Raw genomic sequence first — 8482 nt, forward strand, 5'->3', positions numbered from 1 at the left:
CCTTTTTCCCCACTCCTGGCTGAAGACTAGGCCCCAAAGCTACCCCCCCCCTTTCTCTAGCCCACCTTATCTTATGAATCCTGCTTATGACTGGAGGGCCTGGGAAGATGATGCTTTCCCATTGATTACGTTTGGTGTGTTCTCCAGCGATGGCCTTCTCTGGCTCTTACAAAGGCCATTCCAATTCTAGAGGCTGGGACTTTTCTAGGGACAAACAGCTGAGGGAACAGAGAAGCAGGCTTTGTGCCAAACCCTGAACGAAGCACTCTCCATATAGAGTCTGAATGGGAGTTGTCTTATCTTTTACTTTTATGAAAAACTGCTTTCTTTTCCTCTCTCCTCATTCCCTCTATCCCTCTCTGTCTACTCCCCCCTTCCTTCCAAAAAACAGTTAATTAGCTGGTACTATGTTCCTGACACTGTTTCTATGTGCCAGAGACGGATCAATGACCAAGACAAAGTATGTGTATTCATGAAGCACGAGTTCTAGTGGGGGAGAAACACGTACAAAATATAGAGAATTTCGGACAGTGACAACAGCTGAGAATAGAGGGACTGAGAGGTGCTGTTTTTTAGGACTAGGCAGGAAAGTCCTCACACTGACGTTGAAACCTGAATGATTAGAAAGAGGCAGCTTATGGAACTCTACGGAAATATGCTCCTGGACAGAGGGGACAGAGTCAAGAATGTGGTGTGTTTGAGGGATGGAAAGAAGATCAAAGAATCAGGAGCACAGTGGGCAAGGGAAAAATGGCAAGAGATGAGGTTGGAGAGGGATGTAGCGGTCATATCACATGGACTTTGGAGGCCAAGGTAAAGAATTTGGATTTTATTCTAATTGTCGAGGGAAGCCATTGGCAGCTTTTAAGCGGGAGAGTGATGCGATCTGATTTATGCATTCCATATATTTTTGACCTTTTCACTTGAGCCCTGGCTAGTAATTTTGAGCCCTAGCAGTGCTATTAGAAAGCCTCAAATTACCAGCTCTAAATCAAATTGATCAGAAGTGCTGTCACCCTTAGTAGAGAGTTGAAGTCAACATAGGAATCAACCCAATTTAAAAATGAGCAAAGGATTTGAATGACATTTCATAAAAGAACATATATGAATGGCTGTTAAGCACATAAATAGATGTTGAACACTGTTAGGAAAATGCAAATTAAAATCACAGTGACATGTCACTATGGGTACACTAGAATGGCTAACACTGAAGACAGACAGTATTGAGTGCTGGTAAGGATGTGAAGTCACTGGAACTCTCCTATGGTGCTGATGGGGTGGCATAATAGTTCAGCCACTTTGGAAAATACTTTGGCCATTTCTTATATTTTCACTTTACTGTAGGATTCAGAAATCCCCTCTTAAATATTTACCCAAGAGAAATGAAAGCACATGTCCACACAAAGACTTGTACACATATACACACGTCCAGAGCAGTTTATTCGTAACAGCCCAAACCTGGAAACAATCCAAATACCCATCAACAGGTGAATCGATAAACAAAGTACGGTGTATTCATACAGTGAAACTCTACTCAGCAGTACAGAGGAATGAACCACAGCTACAAACAAGTGGGGATAAATATGAAAACTATTGTTTAATAAACAAAACATTGTTTAGCAAAAGAAGCCAGATGAAAGACAGTATTTAATGTGGGATTCCACTTCTATGAAATACAAGAACACACAATAGTCCACACTGATAGAAAGGAGATCAGTGTTTGCCCCGGGGCTTGGGGTAAGCTGATAAAAGCCTTGAGGAAATTTTGGGAGATGATGAAAATGTCCTGTATCTTGACTGTAGTGATGATTACAATTGTGTAAACTCATCAAACCATATATTTAAAATGGGTGCATTTTATTGAGGTGAATATAAAAACCAGTAGGAAATACTTGCAGTGTATTCCCACGAGGGATGCCTCTCAGAAAAGCTTGTAATATCAGGTGCTGTCAAACCTTGTGGAATCAAGACAGAGACAAAACTAGCTTCTTTCTTCTTTCCTTCCATTTCCCACTTCCAACTCCAAGTAGCCCCAAGGGTTATTCTGTCCTCCACCCTCACCCTTGAAGCTTTGGTCACAGAATTTCCTGCCTCGGTTGTATGGTTTACATCACTGGACTCCATTTGGGTGACCCAGAAATCTCATCTTCCAGGAGCATGGATCAAGTTGGTATCGCCAGCATTTCTTTGGGAATACTGGCTAATTCACCCTCTTACACCCTATTGATAGGCCCACTTTCATCAGGTCATTTTGAAAGACTTCCAGTATTAATCTATTCTTAATTCCTAATCTATGTGCTATGTTTTTTCTGGAACTATCCAGATTACTATAATTCCCTGTATTCATCATTTATTCCCGACATTGATAGAAATAACGTATATATGCTTTACAGACAGATATATCCTTCATAGAGGAAACAGAACTCTCATAGATGCCAACAGTTAAATGTGCCACTGCAGAAAATGAAGAGAAGACTTTTTCTCTGTCAGCACCCTAACTGTGGGGTGCCTAAAATTGGGTCTACCACTTGAGTAAGTGGCTGAGTTAAATATTTTGACTTGAATTTCATAACTTGTCACAGTGATCCCATTGGCAGTAGAGTGGTGGGTTGCCAAGAAGGCAATTAATTATCTCTCTGTCTCCCTGTGTATTTAAATTTCGTTCCTTCTCCCTAAAGAGAGGTGATGCTATGGCTTACAACTAATATGCTCTTGCAGAGCTCTCCACACCAATTAGAAGGGTTCTGTGTTATGACACTCTTTGATAGGATGTTATGACACTCTTTGATAGAAAGCCGCTGTCCCATAAAAGCAGAAACTTCATTGAAAGTACTGAGAATCAAGGGTGTACTCTAGACACCCCGAATGGGAGGGGACTGTGCTCACTGGGTCCATCAAACAAAGCTCTTCCCACATAGGTCTTTCCATGCAATCCATCTGGTTCCCTGTATTGATCTTCTAGCTCCACCCTATTTAGTACTCAGTTGGATGGAGGCCTATAATCTAGCATTTCTAAAGTCACTACTTGGGACTCTTATGTGTTTATTGAAAACTCTGAAAACCCTCTTCTGTGAAAGGTGAAATTGCCTGTAGCATAGCAGTGGGCAGAGGGGGTTGGGATTAATTCTTGATGAGAGTCATGCTTTTCTCTGGGAAAAGGTGAGAGTCATTGCTATAAACTATGCTATGACACTTCTTAAAATCATGAATTTTAACATCCCCAACTCTAATTTTCCCGTAGAAAGGCTTGCTTGTGGTCTCACACCAAATTGCCCTGTCTGGAAAATAGGAAATTTAATCTCAGAGATGTGAGATCAAGCTGATATTTACATAGCATCTAAGATTCTTAGATACTATTGCATTCCCATTATTATCAGGGCCAAGAATTGCATAGATAACTCAGTCATTGTTTCCATTATTTCAGTCCCGTTTCTTATTTAGCTTTAACTAGAGCCAATTCAAATAACAAAACGATAACAAACCAAATGACATCAGACCAGAGATTCACAGTGTACTGCTTTTTCCTACTCCTGAACCTCTTCTGATCAAGGCATCAAAAATCTTCGGTAGGGGTCAAGCTTTATGGGAAGATGATGTACTATTAATTCAACTGCCTAGCGTTCTATTTGGCTGAATAATTCCTGACATAGATGTACTCATTCTCATCAGTACTTTTGAATCCAAATAGGTTCTAACCAGACCTATGGGGAAGAATTAGGTTGAATTAGGTGATAACTTTCAAAAATGAGTAAAAATGTTTATGTTCATTGTAGTGTCCAATTGCTCACCTTCATCTTGGAAAGCCTTCTAGTTTTTATACAAAGAAGAAGGATTTAGGAATGTTTACCCATGGTACTTCCTGACCGATATATTCTAGCAAAGATTACCCTTTCATATTCCTATCCATCAAAACCTGGCAGTCATTACTATACTGGTAGGGCTTTTGTTTTGTTTTGTTTTTGCCTGATGCTTGAAGTAAAGGAGAAGATACAAAAATAGGTGAGGCCTATTCCTGCCTTCTGAGGGCTTAGGTCCATCTATCATCAACATAAGAAATCTTTGAAATGGATGGATTAGTTCTCTGCTATATGAGCTTAACAATTTCAATAGAAAATTGTTAATTTATTTGAAATTGCTTGAAATTTATTTGAAATCTGTAATGGTTAAAACATATAGTATTATAGAGCTTTCTACTTGAATTGAGTGTTAGAAGCTTAATCTAAAGTCACTTCTGTCATTTTTCTAGCTACTTCCCATTGAAATTCCTTCATAATTACCTGTACTCTTTTTTCTAAATATATTATTTATTGTTATGATGGGGAGTAGGGAGAGCCCAAGCAGGGGGAGTTGCAGGCAGAGGGAGAGGAAAAAGCAGGCTCCCTGGCTCAGCAGGGAACCCGATGCAGGGACTCGATCCCAGGACCCCAGGACTACGATCAGAACTGAAGGCAGATGCCCAACCAACTGAGCCACTCAGGCACCTCTACCTGTATTCTTCTTATCAAGAGCCAGTGAAGTTAATCTCATAGTCTGTATGTGTGTCTGTTCTCCTTGTTTGGTTACTTTATTGGTTACAACACAGGCTAAATTTCTCTTAACAAAGAAACCCAGAAATGCACTAGCCCTTCCCAAGAGGACATTCAAAGATCTGGGCTACGGAGTCAGCTCTGTCATATAGAACATGTGGCTTCCATGTTAAGCATCCAAGGTCACTACCTCAATTAGTGTCATTTTTTAGTCAGGGGAACAGGAACAAAAGAGGTCCATGGCAGGTAGCTTTATCATTACGGATGTGAATCAGAAGCTGCCTATATCACTTCTTATCCCTCTCATTGGCCTGAACTTAGTTATGTTGCTACTTCTAGTTGTAAGTGAGGCTGGGAAATGTACTATCTTCTTCTAGTTGTTAAGTGAGGCTAGGAAATGTACTGTCTAAATGTACTGTCTCCTGGGTGGCAGGAGATTCCATTATTTATTTATTTGTTAAATAAATTTATTAAAAATTTTTTTGGTAGGGGCACCTGGGTGACTCAACCCATTAAGCATCTGCCTTCAGCTCTGGTCATGATTCCACAGACCTGGGATCAAGCCCCACATCAGGCTTTCTGCTCAGCAGGGAGTCTGCTTCTCCCTATCCTGCTGCTGCTCCCTTAGCTTGTGCTCGCGCATGTGCTCTCTCTAAGAAATAAAATCTTAAAAAAATTTTTTTTTTTTTGGTAATGTCTATATCCAACATGGGGCTTGAACTCATGATCGCATGCTCTTGTGACTGAGCTAGCCAGGTGTCCCCTGAGATTCTATTATTTAAAGGAAGAAAGAGAGAATGCATACTGGCCAATAACTAGCAGTCTTTGCCATATTCACTTATTCCTCCATCAATTTTTTTTTAAATTTTATTTATTTATTTTGACAGAGAGATCACAAGTAGGCAGAGAGGCAGGCAGAGAGAGAAGGGGAAGCAGTCTTCCCGCTGAGCAGAACTCGATGTGGGACCCGATCCCAGGAACCGAGCTGAAGGCAGAGGCTTTAACCCACTGAGCAACCCAGGCGCTCCATTCCTCCATCAATTTTAATTCATATGTGACCACTGGTCTCTGTTTCATTCCTGCTTTCACCGGCGATATAAGCATGTGACTAATAGTCCCTGCAAGCTACAGCTGGACCAGAACAAGAATACAAGAATGTTGCTGATCCTTGGAGTTAGCTTCTTCTTCTTCTTTTTAAAGATTTTATTTATTTATTTGGCAGACAGAGATCACAAGTAGGCAGAGAGGCAGGCAGAGAGAGGGGGCGGGAAGCAGGCTCCCCACCGAGCGGGGAGCCCCATGCGGGGCTTGATCCCAGGACCCTGGGATAATGACCTGAGCCGAAGGCAGAGGCTTTAACACACTGAGCCACCCAGGCACCCCAGGAATTAGTTTCTTATATGTCACTATACTTCTTATCTATCTACCTATCTATCTCATCTGTTTTATTTGTCCTGTTTGCCTCAAATTCTGATAGAAGTTTGAACCCCTTGGGTTTGGGTAGATTCAGTCAAGAAATCTATATATATTTTATTGGGAAAGAAACTGCATGCTAATGAGTGAGTAGGAGTTAAATAAGAGTAGAAATAATTATAAAGCACCTGTCAAAAGTGAAGTGCTATAGAAATGCTAAATAATGACACTAATAAAAAACTGATTGTCGTGACTTCAAAGGAAGTGTTAAGTTGGAGTGTTTTGACGTGTGTGGCATTTGAATGATCTAAATAGGTGTTTAGACACTCACATGAGAGACTGTTCTATCCACTCAAGGGAAACAAGAGTCTGTTCTACCCACTCAATGTTTTGATGCTTCCGTGAGAATTTTATCATCTTTAAATATTATTTTAAAAGTAAGGATTGTGCTGCCTTTATTAAATTCATATAAAGGAAGGACACTGCCTAACAAAAACAGTGACCTTCTTCTCAGACTGCCTTGCTTTGTACCTTCAGTTCCTGGAGTCTCTCTCTGATCGGACCCAGTGCCCCAGAATCTGTGTGTTGACCATACACACAAGTAAGGACTGCGAATCAGTAGTGAACTCTTGTTAGAGGGAGAGCTTTGGGTTAGGGAACTTCCTTGTTTTTTTAAAAACACATATCTTTAAATATGTCAGCAACAAGAGCAAAAAAGCAACTAAAACCAACAAAGCCAATTCTTTAAATATTTATTAAATACAGGGAACCTTACCAAAGGCAAAAATGTGGTGATTTGAATGTTAAGGGAAAGAAAAAATGGATTATATTGCAGTTTTATATCAGCAGTTTTAAAATAAGTTAGATACTTTGAACTGTAAACATCCAAATGTTTGAGATATCCCCAAGCTCAACACTGTCAGTGCCCATGCATGCTTTGATTTAAAATATTAATTATAGGAGCAGTTGGCTAATTAATTATAGGAGTTTGAGCCCCATATTGGGTGTAAGGATTACTTAAAAATAAAATCTTTTAAAACATATTAATCCTAAAATATTATTTCTCTTCTCACATGGGGCTCAAAAAACAAAATGAAACAAAAAATAAAGTATTATTTAGCAAAGTGGTGACATCCCAGGCTCTGGACTCAGTCAGAGTTGAGTTTGGATCTATCTGGTCATCTTGGGCCACCACAGGATCTTTCTTCTCCATACCTCAGTTTCTTCACGGCTTAAATGGATATTAGAATAATAATAGTACCTGCTTAATAGTATTGTGAGAATTAAATGAGATCATGCATGCGAAATACTTGCCTTAGTATCTAAAATATGGGAGATACTCTGGGGTGCCTGAATAGTTCAGTCAGTTGAGCATCTGCCTTTGGCTCGGGTTGTGACCCCATGGTCCTGGGATTGAGCCTGACTTCGAGGCCTGCATCGGGTTCCCTGCTCGGGGGAAAGCCTGCTTCTCCCTCTTCCACTCCCCCTGCTTGTGTCTCTTCTCTCACTGTCTCTCTCTGTCAAATAATTTTTTTTTTAAATCTTTAAAATATGGGAAATACTCAATGTTAGTCTGGCTTTTTGCTTTTCCTATTTGCTGGGATATTCTGGGAAGGGCAGCAGTTGTCATCTTTTCTGCTGGTGATTTCAAACCTCACCTTCACTGTGGTGTCATAGAAATGGCAGTATAACTTAGTGGCTGAGCTAAAAATTCCTAGCTCCACCAATCTCTAGCTGTGTACCCTTGGTGGTGAGTTGGTTAACCTTTCTGTGCCTGGGTTTTCTCATTTGTAAAATGGAGATTTGAATAGCACCAATGTCACAGGGTTTTGGGGAAGACTAAAAGGTATATAAAGTACTTAGGCCAATGTTTGGCACATGATAAATACTCAACAAATATTACATATTATTAATTTCAAAGCGTAAGGTGATTAGTTTTTTTTTTTTTTTCTTAAAGATTTTATTTATTTATTTGACAGAGAGAAATCACAAGTAGATGGAGAGACAGGCAGAGAGAGAGAGAGGGAAGCAGGCTCCCTGCTGAGCAGAGAGCCCGATGCGGGGCTCGATCCCAGGACCCTGAGATCATGACCTGAGCCGAAGGCAGCGGCTTAACCCACTGAGCCACCCAGGCACCCGTAAGGTGATTAGTTTTGTTTGTTTTCAGTAAAATGAATAGGTTTTGGGTATCTAGATTCGCCACTTTGAACACTGTTGATTTCCCCATTTTAAGAGCAGTTCTTTCCAGTACTTTGTGGTTGTTTTTGTTTTTTTTTTAATTTTTCTTTTTTATTTATTTGACAGAGAGAAATCACAAGTAGGCAGAGAGGCAGGCAGAGAGAGAGAGAGGGGAGGAAACAGGCTCCCTGGGGAGCAGAGAGCCCAACATGGGGCTCCATCCCAGGACCCTGGGATCATGACCCGAGCTGAAGGCAGAGGCTTTAACCCACTGAGCCACCCAGGCGCCCCTACTTTGTGGTTTTTAAAGTGGGTTCTCAATTGTAGGTGGTGGTCCAGGGTGCAATATCATGAATAAGTGAAAG

The sequence above is a fragment of the Mustela putorius genome, unplaced genomic scaffold (assembly GCF_011764305.1).
Source record: "Mustela putorius furo isolate JIRA1106 unplaced genomic scaffold, ASM1176430v1.1 tig00003898_pilon_pilon_pilon, whole genome shotgun sequence".
Lineage (NCBI taxonomy): Eukaryota > Metazoa > Chordata > Mammalia > Carnivora > Mustelidae > Mustela > Mustela putorius.